This window comes from Balaenoptera acutorostrata, chromosome 2, assembly GCF_949987535.1.
Source record: "Balaenoptera acutorostrata chromosome 2, mBalAcu1.1, whole genome shotgun sequence".
In the NCBI taxonomy this organism is placed as follows: domain Eukaryota; kingdom Metazoa; phylum Chordata; class Mammalia; order Artiodactyla; family Balaenopteridae; genus Balaenoptera; species Balaenoptera acutorostrata.
Genome location: NC_080065.1, coordinates 12993009 through 13014075, shown reverse-complemented (window position 1 = coordinate 13014075; position 21067 = coordinate 12993009). Strand labels below are relative to the sequence as shown.

Genomic DNA, 21067 nt, shown 5'->3' with positions numbered 1-21067 from the left:
TTTAACTAAAGTTTTAAAACTGCAGGTTGAGAGTTCTGTGTAGAAAACATGGATAGAATTTATTTCTGGCTTCACAGTTGTCAGTATGTTCAGTGTATTAATGTTGAAATTGTAAAAGAAAATTAAATACCAAATTACCGAATACCAAATTAAACAGAAAGCAGTTGTAAGGATCGATGTACCATTTCCCTTTCAACTAACCATTGTAACTGCTTAATAATTGTTCTTAGTAAAACTTGGTGTGTCATAGATACATACTTTAGATTTTATGAAAGTTACGGTTGTCTGTGTAAGTAGCCATTTATAATTAAGTGCGAATTATCTAGTAATTAAAAGCTAATTTGGAAACTGGGGGTCTTTTTTTTTATCCCTTCGGTACAGAATTAAATGAATAACCTCACCCAGAAAGAAATTATTCATAGAGAGTAAAGGCATAAAAATCACCCAAACACTGACACTATATAAGGTACCTAAAAATTCAGTATACTGGGCAGCTAACTTGTTGCATTGCATACCCTTTCTTATAGAGGTAATTTGGTCCCTTTCTTATAGGGATAATTTAGTTCTCAATGATGAGCTTATATTGGAACTAGAATACAATAATTACATGTTTTGATCATTCTAAATGGTGCAGGTGTAAATGGGATGCAGTCATCCCATAATTATAGAAAACCTTTACTATAGAAGTGTTTCCAGGTTGCTTTTATTCAGATAACTCATTGAGAGAATCATTGACCAAATTTACAATGACTTCATAGATTTTACCTGTGTTGTTGCTAGAGTTAAAATATTTGTGATACTCAAGAGATTAAAGAAACAATTTCAGAATGCTGGCAATTTAACAAGATGACCGTCTGTGGGTGTTGTATATGAGACTGTATATTTGTAGGAGAGGTGTACATTGTAGAATTGTGAGTATAGTAAAATGGAATGCCTCGTAAAGTCTTTAGGTTTTTATCTTTAGAGTGTTTCCAAATGGATGGTAATAGCAACAGAGAATGACTCTCAACTTATGACAATCACAAATTAACAATTCTACATGATTAATATTATTTGAAATTTGAATGACTTTGTAACTCAAATACTAATACAAATAATGACCATGTTGACATAAAGAAATGATTTATTTTTATCAGATACATATTATTACATGTTTTAGTATTTTAATTGCCTAGCATGGATAAATTTTATTTTAAAGATGGTAACAAAGGAAGGCTTGCATATACTCTGGGGGTACCTCTTAATAAATATTTCATTTAATTAAAGTTAAACGTATATGTTAATCATATTAAGGCTAAGAAATCTATTCATTTTTAAAGAATGGAAGTAAACCTCAATGGTATAAATTGAGGATAGTGTCTTAAGAAAACTTTGACCTTTGAAAGATTTTCCATATATTGACTTATTTAATAATACTGCCTAAATATAAAGGTGAATGACTGTTAAGCTTCACTTCAGGAATATAGTGCCTAGGTACTCACTTTGGGTAACATCAATCTAATGGGTACAAATGACATTAAATCTTTAAACCATAGGGCATAGTATATGCATTTTATCCCAATAGTTTTTTAAAAAAATAAAAAGTTAACTGACATGCAGAGATGCTATTACCCCACATTGCCAAGTATACATATTTTTATGGGAAGGACATTTAAACTATTTTTAAGTAACTTCTTTTTAAAATCCAGGTATTTATATCATGTGGATATATCTGAAAACATACTAAATAGGTCCTTTAGATGACATTCTGAAACATAAGCAGAGAGTCAAACAAAATATGATTTAAAAAAATATGCATTCTGAGAATTTCCAAATGCCAAATGGCAAAATCCTTTCTGGGCTATTTCACTCTTAAGTTTTATGCACACAATTAAGAAAAATATTTTCACATTTACCCAGGCGATTCCAGATTTGGTCCAACTCAGCTGATTATATTGTCAAGTTGCAGAATTACAGTGAATAAATCTGACCAACAGTTCCTGTTGGAATGGTTTTGGAACAAAGATTTGTGTTTGTGTTTCTACAAGTAGCTTATTAACATGTGAATTCTGATTTAGAGTTCTGTTTTATAGCCCTTTTATAATTCTTGTATTTCACAATACCTTCTATTCACCAGATCTTTGTTGAGTCCCTTTTAGGTGCTAAACATTGCATCAGATGCCAGGTACAAAAATCTAAAGAGGTATTTTCGAGGTTCCAAGAACTGAAAAATCTGGTGGGGATGCAGATGTGAGAACTAGTAACTGTCATGCAGTAGACTCATTGCTCTCATGGAGGTGTGGCCAAGGAGACCATGAAACAGCACTCAGGTTTATACAGCACGTTAAAATATGTTTATTTGATCCTCCCAACCTGAGATGAAAGAAGGTTAAGTGACTTGTAGAAAATAACTGTGAATGAATGACTATAAAGATTATTTCTGTGTAGCAGTCAGAGATACCCTATGAAAATGTAAATCCTATCATGTTACTACTCTATGTAGAGTAGAAGTCAAAGGCCACACTGTGGTGGGCAAGCCCCTCCGTGGTCTGCTGCCTGCCGCCCCTGTCTACCCCGCATCTCCTCGGAGTCTTGCCTCTTGTTTACTTGGCTCCCTCGTACAAAAGTCCTTGCTTCTCCTGGAGGGTGCCCCCAGCACAGGGCCTTTGCATTTGCCCTTTACCTCTGCTTAAAACCCTGCAACAGCCTCCCTCCACCCCAAATCCAGCCCAGGTAGACACGTTGCCTCACTCCATCAGCTCTTTCAGATCTTTGCTCAGTTATCGCCTTGTCAATGAGTTCATTCTTGATAACTACTTAAATTCCCTCCCCATCTTTTCCTGAATTGTTATTCTCCATCGCCTTTACCAAAGATGGTGCTCTATGTAATCCACCTGTCCGTTTTGTTCAATGTTCATTTTCTCCACTAGATTGTACACCCCACAAGGACCGGGATTTTTGTCTGATTTTTTCATTGATGCTTTCCTAGCACCTAGACCCATGCCTGCCTTTTTTACTGAATGAACAAATGAAGATCTGAATGTTAATTGCCTCTTTGTATTGGTGGATCCTGCATCCACAGTTCAACCAACTGCAGATCGAAATATTTGGGAAAAAATAATTCCAGAAAGTTCCAAAAAGCAAAACGAATTTGCTGTGCCCTGGCAACTATTTACAAAGAATTTACATTGTATTCACAACTATTTATTGTTACATAGCATTTACATTGTATTAGGTATTATAAGTTATCTAGAGATGGTTGAATGTGTGTAGGAGGATATACACAGGTTATATGGGACTACTACACCATTTTATATAAGAAACTTGAACCTCTGTGGATTTTGATATCCACTGGGTGTTCCAGAATCAATTCCTCAAGGATACTGAGGGATGACACCAAATATATAGCGTTCTACTTTATTGTTGTTTCAGATTTTTAAAAATAAAGTAGAGGTTATTGAAAGTTATCACTTGCAACCTATTATTGTAGCTTAAATATGAAAGCGGTCAAATACAAGAAGCAGATTCATAATTGCTTGTGCATGAGCATTCCTAGCCAAGTCTCCTGTGTTATTACAGAATAGGAGCTGAGAATTTCCCTTCTGTGGCGTGGTCTGTGACATCAGATGGACTCTTAGTGAAAAAACACAGCTTCTTCTCCCCTCGTCCCACCCACCAGCTGTGGAAACTTGACCAATGCCTTCAGTTTCTATAGCCTTAGGTTGCTTCTCACCATAAAAGGTGTGGTTGTCACTGTAATAATCCAGCTCTCCCTAAGGTTCTGTGATTTACCTGCATGGTCTCCAAAGTATTTTTTTAATAAGAAACACACAAAGAAGTATGTACAATCTCTAAAATGTTAAATCATGTATTTCTTGATGTTTCTAATGTCCATTAACATGAGAAAAAAAGTCAACGGCCTGAATTATTTATGAGATCATGTTCAGTCAGCAGCTCGGTTAAATCAAATGCTACTCAAAAAGCAAAATACATTCTTGGGATCTTAAGAATTACCAATCAATATTAATCGTGTCTGTAGTGATATCTTGTATCGTTTGGCCATGTCTCATGCTGGTTCACCTAGAAAACATAACAACATTGGGTATATTTTGTTATTTGTGGATCAGATCACCTGCCTCTGTCTCATCATGTTCATTGTACATTTGACAAGTTTAATTAAACTCAGCACTTGTGGTTTTAAAAATAAACTCTGCAAGCTCTAGGAATTTAATAAACACTACAGTGTGGTTAATTTCATAGTGACCTTCTCTAGCGTCTCAATAGTTTTCAAAGATGTGGAGGTTACTTCCTCTAGGAATAAAACTATTGAGTTTGTCTGTGGATTCCAGTGGTACTAGCTCACTTTTGAAGAAGAAAAACTAATTTTCAGTGACGGTCAACTGTCTGTTTCAGTATGAGGCAGATAGATTATTGAACCTTTCTGTATGCCATAAGCCTCAGCTATTTGCACGTAGAGTGTAATGTTTGTATGCGTGTCCGTCCAACGAGAGGAACTCGGAACGTGATTATTTATTGCATGGCCTCCCCGTTGGTCACATGGCCCCTCTTCATGAATTTCAGCTGCTTCAGTTCATTTCAAGCCCTCATGCTCTTCTGAACCAATTTCTGATCATTTTCATCAGCATTAATAGAGTTTCTGCAGGAGATACTATATTTGACATGGAAATGTGAAAGGCAATTAAATTTAGGTGGCATGTTTGGGGATTAACTGCACCTACATTGTCACAGAGAACTTCTGCCAAAAATAAAAAACCATTAATGCAGAGGTGAAGATGAAAAGACTTAATGAGGGAAACTTTGAGTGGGCTGTCGCCTCTGTCTACGAAATCACAGGCCCCTGGGTTGCTGGGCCGTTTGGCCTTGCTGCTCCCCAGCTGTTTGCAGCCCAGGGAGCTGTGCTGGAGCGCAGTCCTGCCTTGTACCTGATATTACTTTGCAGACTCTGTATTGTATTTGGCAAACAAAGTACACAGATATTTGTCAAATATCGTACATTTCCCCTTTAGGGACTTATTTATTCTCTAGGTATATGGACTTAAACAGGAACTTAGTATTTCTTCATTTAAAAAATGATTAACTTGACCCTTCCTTTTATTATTGCTCTGAAATTATAAGTGATACGCTTACTGAGCACATTCAGTGCTCCTGAATATGTGTTTACTTACCGTATCTCATTAAATCCTCACAAAGGCCTTATATATGTTAGATATTATCCCTGTGCTATGGATGAGAAACAGTAAGCTGAGTAGTTATTTTGTTCTGTGGTATGTCCAAGATCAAGGAGATAAATTAATGTAAGATTTAAAATCCGTGTCTGCTTAACTCTGCAACTCACTCTTCTTCAGCCTTCCATGCAATGGCACTGCTCACTTTTACTGTCTCACTTAGATTTTGGAAAACATTTGCTGATTTTTGCCTTTTCACTTATATCCACCCCCCACCCATCCCCCCCATTTCATGTCACTACCTCTGGTTTTTTGTTGTTTTTTTGTGGTTTTTTTGGGTTTTTTTTTACTAGTCACCTCCAGCCCAGGGGCTCCAGTCCGCTCTCTCTTTTACTGTAAATGGTTTTACCCACTAATCAGCATGTTCCTGTTTGGAATCCTGCAGGGCCCAGAGCTCAGGGATGGGTAATGGTGTGCTCCGGAAAGCCCTCCCATATCAGAATCAGCAACTGTTATAAATGCAGCCGTTATAAATGCAGCTTCCTGACTCAGCGTCTCAAAGGCTGGGCTTGGACATCTGCATTTTTAATAGTTTTCCCTAGAAAACTGCTAGATCCATGAGTACTTGAGAACCACCTCTCTGATTCTACAGATGGAGAAATTGGCTGTACAGGAGGTGGAGGGTCAAGTTCAAGGGAGATCTGACAGTTCTCTGCGGAGAATAGGGAGCAGGATAGAGATTGGAACAGTCCCATCTGCCACCTTTGAGACGCATGCGGGTGACAGGTTCAAGGTGATAAGAGATTGGAGGGGTCACCAGCAGGTGATTAGTCTCGATCTTGTATTTTTCCAGGCCCTCTCTCTGCCGTGCTGTATTTGTGCATGCACACATAGACACAGAGAGGGAGGCAATCAGACCGGGGGGCAAGTTCTGTTTGCCTGGATACCAGCTGGGCCACTCAGTGCTAAGAGGGTCCAGGCCTGATCTTAGGAGGTTGTCCCCATTTCTCAGGCCACTTCATTTTCACTCCATTTAATAAGTCTACAGATCTCAATATTTCCAAAGCATCTCACAAGGATGTTTAAATGCAATGGCATACATCGTGCAGTTGTTTTTACAACCCTATTTACTGAGCTTCTACTACTTGCCATTCCCTCTTCTAAAAGTTAGGAATAAAGAGATGCCAAGCCACTGCCATCGTGGAGCTGTCGTCCTAGTAGGGACCGGAAGATAAATCAATGACTATGTTACTATCACTCCTCCTTTCCAAAGCACCACAATCTAGGAGTAGAGTGTGTTATGGTGACACAGAGCCTATGCCCCTCCTAATGAGACCCAACAAGTTTATCACTGTCAGTGTTCTGTAAGACCTTACTCTTAACTTCCATTTCTAAAAGGAAGCCAGGGCAACTGTTTGTACTGTCCTTGTTTGTAGGTAACATTGATGTTTTGTGGAAACTTCAAGAATGTGTGTTTTCATTGGAGACAAAATTTGTAGTGTATTTAACCAGGTATGAAGTAGCTTTTCATGGTAGCTTTTCACCCTTATCTGGGGTGTAGTAGGAAAAAACATGGGCCTGGAGATCAGAGGCTTAGTTTCTTGTTTGTTTAATTTTTTTTTCAGAGGCTTAGCTTTATATGCAGGCCTCGGTACACTCCAATTGTAGGATTTTAAGAAAACGTAGACATACTTTGTACACAACTTTTTCTCCATAGGAATAGTGACATTCTTCTTATCGTGCTCAGGTGCAAGGCGATGGCATTTATAAAGTATATGGTAACTTCCTTTTCCATCTGCACAGGAACATTTTACTGGATCAAGGTTCCCCTACTATAATCTTGATTTATTTTTTGGCAGTGTATTATTCATCTTAGAACAATGTGTATGTTCACAGCTTTTGAAGGTAACATTCTAAAGGGGTTTAAAGTTAGAATATGAGTCTGCTCACTGAGGGATGAGCTGAAAGATGCCGAAGGATGTAGTTAAGTGACTATCTCCCTCCAATCCCTTCTGTTTCTGTTCTTTGTTGTTGTTTTTGGCTTTTGGTTTGTTTGTTTACTTCCTTATTGGGGTAATATATTAGGAGTAAGAGCAATAGAGTGGGATCAGGTCTAACTCTGGTGTTAACCTTATTTCATTTCATTTTCTTCTCCCTGGTATGTCCCCAAAGGGCTCTGAGGCTCTCAAGCTAGTCACTTAATCCCTCTGTACCTCAGTTTTTGTACCTGCGAAATTAAAAGCTTCAATTTTGTGATCCCTTCCAAATGAACAGGGTTTTATTATCTCTCGTACAGGGGCCTCCCAGTGCTGAGTTGTCACCATTTAGCTGTGGAGAAGAGCAGGTTGGCTGAGGCTGGGACCATACTCAGGTTTGCCTGCTCGCTGCTCTAAAGCCGGTACTCGAGAGGCAAGTGTTGGTTGGAAAGGAAAGGTTGCTTTATTCGGGAGGCCAGCAACCTGGGAGAAGGTGGATTCGCGTCCAAAAACCTATTCCAAAGATTCTCCCCGGTCATGAAGGTTTTTAAAAGGAAAAAGGAGAAGCTAGTCGCAGTTAATCATTTGGGGAGGGGTTCAGAGTCCTCTTCATCTTTCACTGTGTGCAGACCTGCTGACTCTGTGTAATCTTTCTTTAGATACCATCTTGTTTGTTTGTTCATGGGATTATTGAAGGGGAAGCTGGGGGAAAGATCTCGTCATCTGTCAATTACTTATTCTTCATTTCTACTTCTTTAATCTAAGAAAAGAATCAACAGGTTAGGCAAGGTATTTTGTGATCAAAAGATTTGAAAGGTGTGCTTGGGCTGGAGGTTAGTTAAGCATGGGGTGTGGGGGCACCTGGTGTAAAGGTTAGTTAAAGTTTAGCTTTGCTAAACTGACAAGACAGAGGGCCTCCTGCAAAGAGCTGCTTCCTGCAAAGAGCTGCTTACAAGGTCAAGTCTTACCTGGGTCCCTGGCCCAACCTGTGTGTGTCTCTCGTCCAGGGGTCTCCAGCCTTTGTCAGTTTCACTCCTTGATTAGTAAAAGTCTTTTGAGCAAGAACGTCCATTATGTGCTTATTTATTTATACATGATATAAATATACTACTGTATCAAGACTTGCATGTTAGAAAATATAAAAATCTCATTTAGAACATAAGAAGAACAATAATTTAAAATATAGCAAACCTTTGCGTCCCCAGCTCCGGTGGGTTGTCTGGTGCACCCACTTGAGACACAGTTGCTGCCACATCTGAGCTGAACATCTCAGCAGTGTTGGGAAATTAACAATCAAATGCAAATTCAAAACCTGAGCTATGAGAAAGAGGTATACTTGTAAAGCTCAGCCATGTGTCCCTTTAAGACCCTCTGCCTTGACTATAACTAGATTTGATGAAGAAGAGCATATAGTTGTGAATGATCATTCATCATTTGCAAATGAGTGCATAATAACCCCCAGGCATTCTGCAGGTAGGGGGCCAGTCAGGCAGTGTGGACATCACAGCGTACTCCATCTGGGGACTAGAAAGCAATCCAAGGCTTACGCTGTGCTTTGTATGCTGATGGCATGTATTAAGCATGTGTTTATATATCCCTTTGGATACACCATTTAGTAGATTGTTAAGAACTTGAAATAGAGCCTGCATGAGAGAAGCACTGAGCTATGTGTGTTCTATTCAACACTATAATCAAAGAATGGAGCTAATGTCTTCAAAACAAGCTTATAAAATGTGTAGATTATACAAGGCTAAGAAAATATGCATACATTTGATGCAAATATGCATATAGTAGATTTCAAGAAGAACCAAAAATACTGAAAAAATTTGAGATAAAAACAAGAAGTTGGAGATTAACCAAGATGGCGGAGTAGAAGGACGTGCTCTCACTCCCTCTTGCGAGAGCACCAGAATCACAACTGGCTGCTGGACAATCATTGACAGGAAGACCCTGGACTTCACCAAGGAGGACACCCCACGTCCAAGGACAGAGGAGAAGCCACAGTGAGACGGTAGGAGGGGCGCAATCAGAGTAAAATCAAATCCCATAACTGCTGGGTGGGTGACTCACAGACTGGCGAACACTTATACCACAGAAGTCCACCCACTGGAGTGAAGGTTCTGAGCCCCACCTCAGGCTTCCCAACCTGGGGGTCCGGCAAAGGGAGGAGGAATTCCTAGAGAATCAGACTTTGAAGTCTAGTGGGAATTGATTGCAGGACTGTGACAGGACTGGGGGAAGCAGAGACCCCACTCTTGGAGGGCACACACAAAGTAATGTGTGCATCGGGACCCAGGGGAAGGAGCAGTGACCCTGGGGGAGACTGAACCAGACGTACCTGCTGGTGTTGGGGGGTCTCCTGCAGAGGCGAGTGGTGGCTCTGTTTCACCGTGGGGATAAGGACACTGGCAGCAGAGGTCCTGGGAAGTTCTCCTTGGCGTGAGCCCTCCCAGAGTCTGCCATTAACCCCACCAAAGAGCACGGGTAGGCTCCAGTGTTGGGTTGCCTCAGGCAAAACAACCAACAGGGAGGGAACCCAGCCCCACCCATCAACAGTCAAGTGGATTAAGGTTTTACTGGGCTCTGATCGCCACAGCAACAGGGAGGGAACCCAGCCCCACCCATCAACAGTCAAGTGGATTAAGGTTTTACTGAGCTCTGACCGCCACAGCAACAGTCAGCTCTACCCACCACCAGAGCCTCCCATCAAGCCTCTTAGATAGCCTCAACCACCAGAGGGCAGACAACAGAAGCAAGAAAAACTACAATCCTGCAGCCTGTGGACCAAAAACCACAGTTACAGAAAGACAGAGAAGATGAAAAGGCAGAGGGCTATGTACCAGATGAAGGAACAAGAAAAAACCCCAGAAAAACAACTAAATGAAGTGGAGATAGGCAACCTTCCAGAAAAAGAATTCAGAATAATGATGGTGAAGATGATCCAGGACCTCGGAATAAGAATGGAGGCAAAGATTGAGAAGATGCAAGAAATGATTAACAAAGACCTAGAAGAATTAAAGAACAAACAAACAGAGATGACCAATACAATAACTGAAATGAAAACTACACTAGAAGGAATCAATAGCAGAATAACTGAGGCAGAAGAACGGATAAGTGACCTGGAAGACAGAATGGTGGAATTCACTGCTGCGGAACAGACTAAAGAAAAAAGAATAAAAAGAAATGAAGACAGCCGAGGAGACCTCTGGGACAACATTAAACGCAACAACATTCGCATTATAGGGGTCCCAGAAGGAGAAGAGAGAGAGAAAGGACCAGAGAAAATATTTGAAGAGATTATAATCGAAAACTTCCCTAACATGGGAAAGGAAATAGCCACCCAAGTCCAGGAAGCGCAGAGAGTCCCATACAGAATAAACCCAAGGAGAAACACGCCGAGACACATAGTAATCAAAGTGGCAAAAATTAAAGACAAAGAAAAATTATTGAAAGCAGCAAGGGAAAAACGACAAATAACATACAAGGGAACCCCCATAAGGTTAACAGCTGATTTCTCAGCAGAAACTCTGCAAGCCAGAAGGGAGTGGCATGAAATACTTAAAGTGATGAAAGGGAAGAACCTACAACCAAGATTACTCTACCCAGCAAGGATCTCATTTAGATTTGATGGAGAAATCAAAAGCTTTACAGACAAGCAAAAGCTAAGAGAATTCAGCACCACCAAACCAGCTCTACAACAAATGCTAAAGGAACTTCTCTAAGTGGGAAACACAAGAGAAGAAAAGGACCTACAAAAACAAACCCAAAACAATTAAGAAAATGGTCATAGGAACATACATATCGATAATTACCTTAAACGTGAATGGATTAAATGCCCCAACCAAAAGACATAGACTGGCTGAATGGATACAAAAACAAGACCCATATATATGCTGTCTACAAGAGACCCACTTCAGACCTAGGGACACATACAGACTGAAAGTGAGGGGATGGAAAAAGATATTCCATGCAAATGGAAATCAAAAGAAAGCTGGAGTAGCTATACTCATATCAGATAAAATAGACTTTAAAATAAAGAATGTTACAAGAGACAAGGAAGGACACTACATAATGATCCAGGGATCAATCCAAGAAGAAGATATAACAATTATAAATATATATGCACCCAACATAGGAGCACCTCAATACACAAGGCAACTGCTAACAGCCATAAAAGAGGAAATCGACAGTAACACAATAATAGTGGGGGACTTTAACACCTCACTTACACCAATGGACAGATCATCCAAAATGAAAATAAATAAGGAAACAGAAGCTTTAAATGACACAATAGACCAGATAGATTTAATTGATATATATAGGACATTCCATCCAAAAACGGCAGATTACACGTTCTTCTCAAGTGCACACGGAACATTCTCCAGGATAGATCACATCTTGGGTCACAAATCAAGCCTCAGTAAATTTAAGAAAATTGAAATCATATCAAGCATCTTTTCTGACCACAACGCTATGAGATTAGAAATGAATTACAGGGAAAAAAACGTAAAAAAGACAAACACATGGAGGCTAAACAATACGTTACTAAATAACCAAGAGATCACTGAAGAAATCAAACAGGAAATAAAAAAATACCTAGAGACAAATGACAATGAAAACACGACGACCCAAAACCTATGGGATGCAGCAAAAGCGGTTCTAAGAGGGAAGTTTATAGCTATACAAGCCTACCTAAAGAAACAAGAAAAATCTCAAGTAAACAATCTAACTTTACACCTAAAGAAACTAGAGAAAGAAGAACAAACAAAACCCAAAGTTAGCAGAAGGAAAGAAATCATAAAGATCAGAGCAGAAATAAATGAAATAGAAACAAAGAAAACAATAGCAAAGATCAATAAAACTAAAAGTTGGTTCTTTGAGAAGATAAACAAAATTGATAAGCCATTAGCCAGACTCATCAAGAAAAAGAGGGAGAGGACTCAAATCAATAAAATCAGAAATGAAAAAGGAGAAGTTACAACAGACACCGCAGAAATACAAAACATCCTAAGAGACTACTACAAGCAACTTTATGCCAATAAAATGGACAACCTGGAAGAAATGGACAAATTCTTAGAAAGGTATAACCTTCCAAGACTGAACCAGGAAGAAACAGAAAATATCAACAGACCAATCACAAGTAATGAAATTGAAACTGTGATTAAAAATCTTCCAACAAACAAAAGTCCAGGACCAGATGGCTTCACAGGTGAATTCTATCAAACATTTAGAGAAGAGCTAACACCCATCCTTCTCAAACTCTTCCAAAAAATTGCAGAGGAAGGAACTCTCCCAAACTCATTCTATGAGGCCACCATCACCCTGATACCAAAACCAGACAAAGACACTACAAAAAAAGAAAATTACAGACCAATATCACTGATGAATATAGATGCAAAAATCCTCAACAAAATACTAGCAAACAGAATCCAACAACACATTAAAAGGATCATACACCACGATCAAGTGGGATTTATCCCAGGGATGCAAGGATTCTTCAATATACGCAAATCAATCAATGTGATACACCATATTAACAAATTGAAGAATAAAAACCATATGATCATCTCAATAGATGCAGAAAAAGCTTTTGACAAAATTCAACACCCATTTATGATAAAAACTCTCCAGAAAGTGGGCATAGAGGGAACCTACCTCAACATAATAAAGGCCATATATGACAAACCCACAGCAAACATCATTCTCAATGGTGAAAAACTGAAAGCATTTCCTCTAAGATCAGGAATGAGACAAGGATGTCCACTCTCACCACTATTATTCAACATAGTTCTGGAAGTCCTAGCCACGGCAATCAGAGAAGAAAAAGAAATAAAAGGAATACAAATTGGAAAAGAAGAAGTAAAACTGTCACTGTTTGCGGATGACATGATACTATACATAGAGAATCCTAAAACTGCCACCAGAAAACTGCTAGAGCTAATTAATGAATATGGTAAAGTTGCAGGTTACAAAATTAATGCACAGAAATCTCTTGCATTCCTATACACTAATGATGAAAAATCTGAAAGAGAAATTATGGAAACACTCCCATTTACCATTGCAACAAAAAGAATAAAATACCTAGGAATAAACCTACCTAGGGAGACAAAAGACCTGTATGCAGAAAACTATAAGACACTGATGAAAGAAATTAAAGATGATACCAACAGATGGAGAGATATACCATGTTCTTGGATTGGAAGAATCAACATTGTGAAAATGAGTATACTACCCAAAGCAATCTACAGATTCAGTGCAATCCCTATCAAATTACCAATGGCATTTTTTACGGAGCTAGAACAAATCATCTTAAAATTTGTATGGAGACACAAAAGACCCCGAATAGCCAAAGCAGTCTTGAGGCAAAAAAATGGAGCTGGAGGAATCAGACTCCCTGACTTCAGACTATACTACAAAGCTACAGTAATCAAGACAATATGGTACTGGCACAAAAACAGAAACATAGATCAATGGAACAAGATAGAAAGCCCAGAGATTAACCCACGCACCTATGGTCAACTAATCTATGACAAAGGAGGCAAAGATATACAATGGAGAAAAGACAGTCTCTTCAATAAGTGGTGCTGGGAAAACTGGACAGCCACATGTAAAAGAATGAAATTAGAATACTCCCTAACACCATACACAAAAATAAACTCAAAATGGATTAGAGACCTAAATATAAGACTGGACACTATAAAACTCTTAGAGGAAAACATAGGAAGAACACTCTTTGACATAAATCACAGCAAGATCTTTTTCGATCCACCTCCTAGAGTAATGGAAATAAAAACAAAAATAAACAAGTGGGACCTAATGAAACTTCAAAGCTTTTGCACAGCAAAGGAAACCATAAACAAGACGAAAAGACAACCCTCAGAATGGGAGAAAATATTTGCAAATGAATCAACGGACAAAGGATTAATCTCCAAAATATATAAACAGCTCATTCAGCTCAATATCAAAGAAACAAACACCCCAATCCAAAAATGGGCAGAAGACCTAAATAGACATTTCTCCAAAGAAGACATACAGACGGCCACGAAGCACATGAAAAGATGCTCAACATCACTAATTATTAGAGAAATGCAAATCAAAACTACAATGAGGTATCACCTCACTCCTGTTAGAATGGGCATCATCAGAAAATCTACAAACAACAAATGCTGGAGAGGGTGTGGAGAAAAGGGAACCCTCTTGCACTGTTGGTGGGAATGTAAATTGATACAGCCACTATGGAGAACAATATGGAGGTTCCTTAAAAAACTAAAAATAGAATTACCATATGACCCAGCAATCCCACTACTGGGCATATACCCAGAGAAAACCGTAATTCAAAAAGACACGTGCACCCGAATGTTCATTGCAGCACTATTTACAATAGCCAGGTCATGGAAGCAACCTAAATGCCCATCAACAGACGAATGGATAAAGAAGTTGTGGTACATATATACGATGGAATATTATTCAGCCATAAAAAGGAACGAAATTGAGTCATTTGTTGAGAAGTGGATGGATCTAGAGACTGTCATACAGAGTGAAGTAAGTCAGAAAGAGAAAAACAAATATCGTATGTTAATGCATGTATGTGGAACGTAGAAAAATGGTACAGATGAGCCAGTTTGCAGGGCAGAAGTTGAGACACAGATGTAGAGAATGGACATATGGACACCAAGGGGGGAAAACTGCGATGAGGTGGGGATGGTGATGTGCTGAATTGGGCGATTGGGATTGACATGTATACACTGATGTGTATAAAACTGATGCCTAATAAGAACCTGCAGTATAAAAAAACAAACAAAACAACTAATACTAAACTTTCATTGGGTTATTTGTATGGAAATATGTTAATATAAATGTTTCAGACATTACATGAAATTTCTAAAAATCTTATATTTGTATTTGTATGGAAATATGTATGGAAATATGTTAATATAAATGTTTCAGACAGTACATGAAATTTCTAAAAATCTTATATTTGTATTTGTATGGAAATATGTATGGAAATATGTTAATATAAATGTTTCAGACATTACATGAAATTTCTAAAAATCTTATATTTGTATTTGTATGGAAATATGTATGGAAATATGTTAATATATATGTTTCAGACATTACATGAAATTTCTAAAAATCTTATATTTGTATTTGTATGGAAATATGTATGGAAATATGTTAATATAAATGTTTCGGACATTACATGAAATTTCTAAAAATCTTATATTTGTATTTGTATGGAAATATGTATGGAAATATGTTAATATAAATGTTTCAGACATTACAGGAAACGTCTAAAAATCTTATATGTTCTGGTATAATGTTATAAGTAATAATCCTAGTTATTACTTTAAAATGTATATCTCAGAAATAACTAATTTTCTTGTCAACTGCATTATTATGAACTTTCATCAAATCTTTAACCATGGTCATTTTTAAGTCTTTTGTCATTTACAGACAGTTCTGGGTGTACTCTGATGATTTTGCAAATATGTTCCTATAAAAGAGTTTCATCTTCACGAAATTCATGGAAAAGACTCTGACAAGTACAGGTTTCTGGTAACTGACTGTACTGCTGAACTGAATGAATAAGCATTTTCAGAACTCTAATGAAAAACTGATGAACTCATAAAAGTGCTAACAAAAGATCAAGATGAAAAAAAAGAAATTAATTACATGGGACTGAGTGAACTGATGAGGATGAGTATAATTTTTGTGACTTTCTGTCTGAATTAAAAAAAAAAATCCCACAAGGACTCAGAGGAAAAGAATATACAAATCAATTTTCACTGCAAAGTAAAGGAGCTGTTACAGTGGAGGATTACTGGACTGAATGTCAATGTTATGACATAGTATAAGTGTGTTTCATGTTTGGTAATTGCAATCATTGTTGCTTTTGTTGTGGTCATCCATGTACAAAAAAAAAAAAAAAAAAAAACAAGAAGTTGAAAATTTGGGATATATGTCCAGCCTTGTCTGTAGGTTCAAAGGTATCAACTGCAGACGTACATCCTGTATGGAAACCTAACTTGGCAGCCGTTTAGGGAAAAAAGTACTAGAGGTTTAGTTGAATTCAAATTTCATATGAGGCAACTATTTGACAAGGTGAAGAAAACTAATGCAATCTTAGGTTACATCAACGGAAGTTCAATTTCAATGCTACAAGGCAAGTGATGCTTAAGTACTTGGCACTTTTCAGACTATATTTGGAATAGTGTGTGAAATGTTGGGTATTAAGAATTAAGGGTGGGGGGAATCTACAAACTAGAGAGACAATACAGAAGTGGGGTGAGAACGATGAGACCTCTAAACACGATGACGAGACTTCTGATCTGCCCCTGTGTAAAGCACAGAAGAGAAGCTGAGTTTTCAAATATTGTTTGGTCTATCGTATCAATGAAAAAGTCAGTGTGATGCTTTGGTGAATCAGAAGACAGAACTAGAACAGAAGTCATAGAGTGGGATCAGGTCTAACTCTGGTGAGAACCAGAGTCAATTACTAGAATCAATTACTAGATTTTTTACTAGAAGGCATATTATGGTTTTGACAACCGGAGCTGTCCTTCAGTGGAATGGCATGCGTCTAAGTTTGAGCTGCTGTCCACGGTAGCTTTTCAGCCAGCGACTGTCTGAGGGGCTGACTCATCAAGAAGGATGGATGATGAGGTAAATGACCCTCTAGGTCCCATCCACTTATGAAATCCTGTGAGATGTTTAAGACATTATATGTAGGTTGATTAGAACTAGATGTAGGCTGAGCGCATCTAGATTTTGACAAAAATCTAGAAAACTCATAATGATATTTGCAGCACCCATTTTTCTACATGCTAAGGCTTTTGGAGGTAGGAGGAAGGATATGAATTTTGGAAACACTGCCCAAGTGATTCATGTACACCCACTGTTTTTAAGACAGAATAAAAATAGGGAAGTTATACTTTTCATGTAAGTATTTATTCATTCTAGACATAAAACTCTATGAAAATACCTTAAACTATATATTAAGTGTCCGTTACCTTAGCTTAGCAACCAGTTAACTTTGGGTGATCTATTGCACTATTGCCTCATCTATAAAACAGAAATAATAATTATTATAATAGTAATATTATTACTATTATTATTATAATTATTGTTATTATTTCCTGAATCCCTAAAGGATATTCACTCCACTCTGGGAAGAGGAGGAGGGCATTGCTTTGTTAGGGAAAACAATGACAATGGCCTAAATTAATTAAAATAGGAGGGTTCTCCATGCTGAGTTTAGTAGGATATGGTTTAAGTCATTTTGCTTAAAAAAGTATAAGTTTTACAATATTTATAGATAGGCATGTCTTGTTGACTAATTTATGACTAGACTATTGCTTTTCCCACTTGAATAGCAAGAGGAAATGGTCTGGGAGAAAATTGACCTAATATGTGCAAAACAGCTGCCGGAATCACGAGCAGCTTGTTGCCCAGCTCTGTGGCCTGGGAGGCTGATGTTGATCAGCTCTACCCTCTCTAGCAGGTAAACACTGCAGCTGATGGGAATTACAGTCCCTAGTTTCAGGGGACACGAGGATAATTTGGCTGTTCCTAAAAAGACATAAACAAAATATTGGCTAAGCACAGACAGATGTTAAGGTTATACTCTGTACATGGATTCATGTACTTGAATTCCCCTTAATAGCGTGGAGCTTATGTTGTAAGATCTTGCAGCTCATTATAACTAAGTTGTTATGGGCTGCTAATTTTCTAGAAGCTGCTGTATCATGAGCTAGCCCAACTACCTTGATGGGTCTCCTGGTAGTTAATATGGACTAAATGTGGATCTTTTCTTTTTTCCCCTGTGGTCTCTCATAATGAGATTAGCTTTGTCTACAGTGTGACAAATTCAGTGTACCAGGAGCATCTGGTACACCCTTCTTTATGACTGAAAATAAGCCTGCAAACTTGATAATGCGCGTCCATTAAGACACTTGCCCAAATTGGGGAGATGTGGAAGGGATTTATGGGTCACAGTTCATTTTGCTTCTCAGCGGTGGTACAGTCATCAACATGGCATTCCTACAAGTTCTTGTTTGAATTTCAGGATGCAAATATGCATATATTCCTTGATGTATTCCACTTGATTCATTTCCAATAGAGAAATTTTGAAAAGGAAAAAAACAAATAAAAGGAAAAGAAACTAAAACTTTCATAGCTTGAAGATAGGTTTAAATTCAGCCTTTGGAAGTTGATTAGAGAAAGGATCACAATGAGATGTAGCTACTCAAGCCATGAAGCTACTGTAGTAAAGAGGGTATTTTTTAAATCATCTGTGTAGTATGATGAGGAATGAAAAGTAGACTCAACTCCTGTTGTTCTATTTGTATTTAAACAAGTTAATATAAGAATGTTCATGTTTTGAATGTATTACTACCTAAGCAATGGGGAAATACATTTCACAGATGAAACAAAAGAGTTGATATGCATATTACATACCTGGTCAAGAATAGGAAAGACCCCTGGGCTGTCTGTCACTGTGTTATTGTCTCTGCGACACCACTAACTGGGTAATCTTGAATTATTCACTTAACCTCTCTGATGGCCAGTTCCTTCTTTACACAAATGGATTGTATTTCATATCCTAAATCATTCACTGGGTCATTTGAAGACAAAATAATTAGAGTAACAGTACAGCTGTTGTTATGCAAAGAGTAAAACCATTATACTATTAATAATTCCCTCTTATCTGAAGTCAGCCCCGTGCTAACCTTGGGTCCCTCAATCAATAGCATATGTAACAGTAGCAATTAAAAACCACCCTGGAGACAATGAAGAATAGGAGTTCTGAAAGATATACACAAAAGTCACCAGAAAGAAATGTCAATAATATAAATGTAGCGGAAGAGAAATGAGACCATTTCTTTGGTTGTAAGAGCCAATGGCTGTCTGTGTCCACAACCCCAGAGGACTTGACTGTGTCCAGGTAATTATGAAAAAACTCTACAGTTGACAGGGACATTTCAGGACAGGCAAACTAACATCCTTGCAGTGTAATATCCTTATAATGTAGTACAGGATCTATGTTAACACTACTGACCTGCAGATGTTAAAAAAAAAAAAGTTAAATTTTGTTAGGTATTTTCTTATCAAGGAAACAGATGAGCTCAATAAAATTTCAAAGGGCTCTTTACTTGGAGTATGGAAGTAGATGAGATATGGTGTATGACAGTCAATGAATAATGAAAATCAGGATCATTGTTGAAGATAACCTTTTACTTCAGTCAAAACTTCCAAGCTAATTTGCCTAGTATTCAGTCTTGCTCTATATGCTTCAATCAAACTGAACTCCAATTACTCCCTGAAACACATAAGCGCACATTCAGTATTTGCCTACTTCTGTGCCTTAATTTATGCTGTTCCGTCTGTAATGCTTTTCCGCTACCGTTTCACGTGGTCAAATAGTAACCTCTCCCTGTCCGTCTCAGATGCTACCTTCTGCTTGTGCCATTGTCCTTGATTTCTTCATTCTCCCCACCCGCTTCCGTCTTCCCCAAGTGTTTCAAGACAACAGTCTTTGAAATTCATTTAAATCTCTCATCACAGTTTAGTATTTTACTTTGTACTCTAGCTGGTGATGTACTTTCAAAGAATTGAAAAAGATTTCAACAATTTTGCTAGACATAAATCAACAGGATCTGTATTAGAAAGGAGCACAATGAAACATTTAAGTCACGAAGCTACTTTAGTATAAAGAGCGTATTTTTTTAAATCAACTGTGTAGAATGATAAGAAATGAAAAATAAAATCAGACTCTGTTGTTACATCTGTATTAAGTTAATGTAAGCGTGTCCTTGTTTTTAACATTGTAATTAACACCATCTTGAATGATGCCCGCCTGCACTGGTGAGAGTGATCTCTTCTGTACTTAGTCTCCTGTTTCAAATGTCAAACTCTTCCAGAAACACCCTCAGAGATATACCAAGAAATAATGTTTTACCAGCTGTCTGGGCATCCCTTAGCCCTGTCAAGTTGACACATAAAATTAACTATCACAGGATCCGTACATGAACTAATTTTGTACCCATGCCTTTCCTATTTGTGTCATTCAGCACCTTGCAGAATTCTTTGCACGTAAATATCTGTTGCCCTGCTTTTATTTTATTCATTCATTCCATAAATGTTTATTTGGCATCTACTGTTTAGCAGGTACTAGAGATTTGAATGAAAAAGGTAGTATTGTTCTTGCCTTGGAATCAATCATAAGAATAATCACTCCAAAATAATTGGAACTTGTGGTTTGCTACCAGGCAAGTAAGTGTTGATGGCTCAGTCCCCTCCTTAGGTTGCTGTTAGTGAGAAGTGTTACTTTTGCATGTCATTTATGTGCCAGAGGAGCCTGGTATTCTAGTACTGAAGAGAAATTAAGCAGCAAAATCACCAGATTACTGGAGACAAATTTTGATTTCTAGGGATCTAATGAGAGGACTCTCTAGGAATTTTGGAGCCACTGAAGACACTGGACACATCTCCTAGTTCTGAAATGATGACAGGTGCTCAGTAAACTTCAAAGAACTACCAGTAAATTTCATTAGAGAATTTTGTGCTAAGAAGATGGTAAATCATGGGAAAATTGATTATTCTGCCACACAAATGATATAGCATAAAAGTAACTGACAATGTCAGTTTTACAGTTGAGATTTTTTTTAAAATATGGATTTCACAATCTCTCAAGAGAACTTTGGGGGCTAGGTCACTAGAAAGCAAGTACTTCCTGATGCTTTTCTCAAAATCAAAGATGTGTTCTTTCTTGCTCCGAAAATTATGACATACATTTCTTGGTGGCCAAAGGGAGAATATATTTGAACACGGGAGTAACTGAGTTGTAATTACCACAAAAATTGTTTGATTGTAATTAAACAGTAGTAAAGTTTGGAAGAAAATGTGATGACAGGATTAAGTTTCAGT

At 37.9% G+C, this 21067-nt stretch overlaps 1 protein-coding gene across 3 annotated transcripts in view; it reads left to right on the top strand.

The window, feature by feature from the left end:
- CTNND2 (catenin delta 2) overlaps window positions 1-21067 on the top strand; it is a 953172-nt gene that overhangs the window by 315046 nt on the left and 617059 nt on the right. The gene's annotated exons all lie outside the window — the stretch shown is intronic.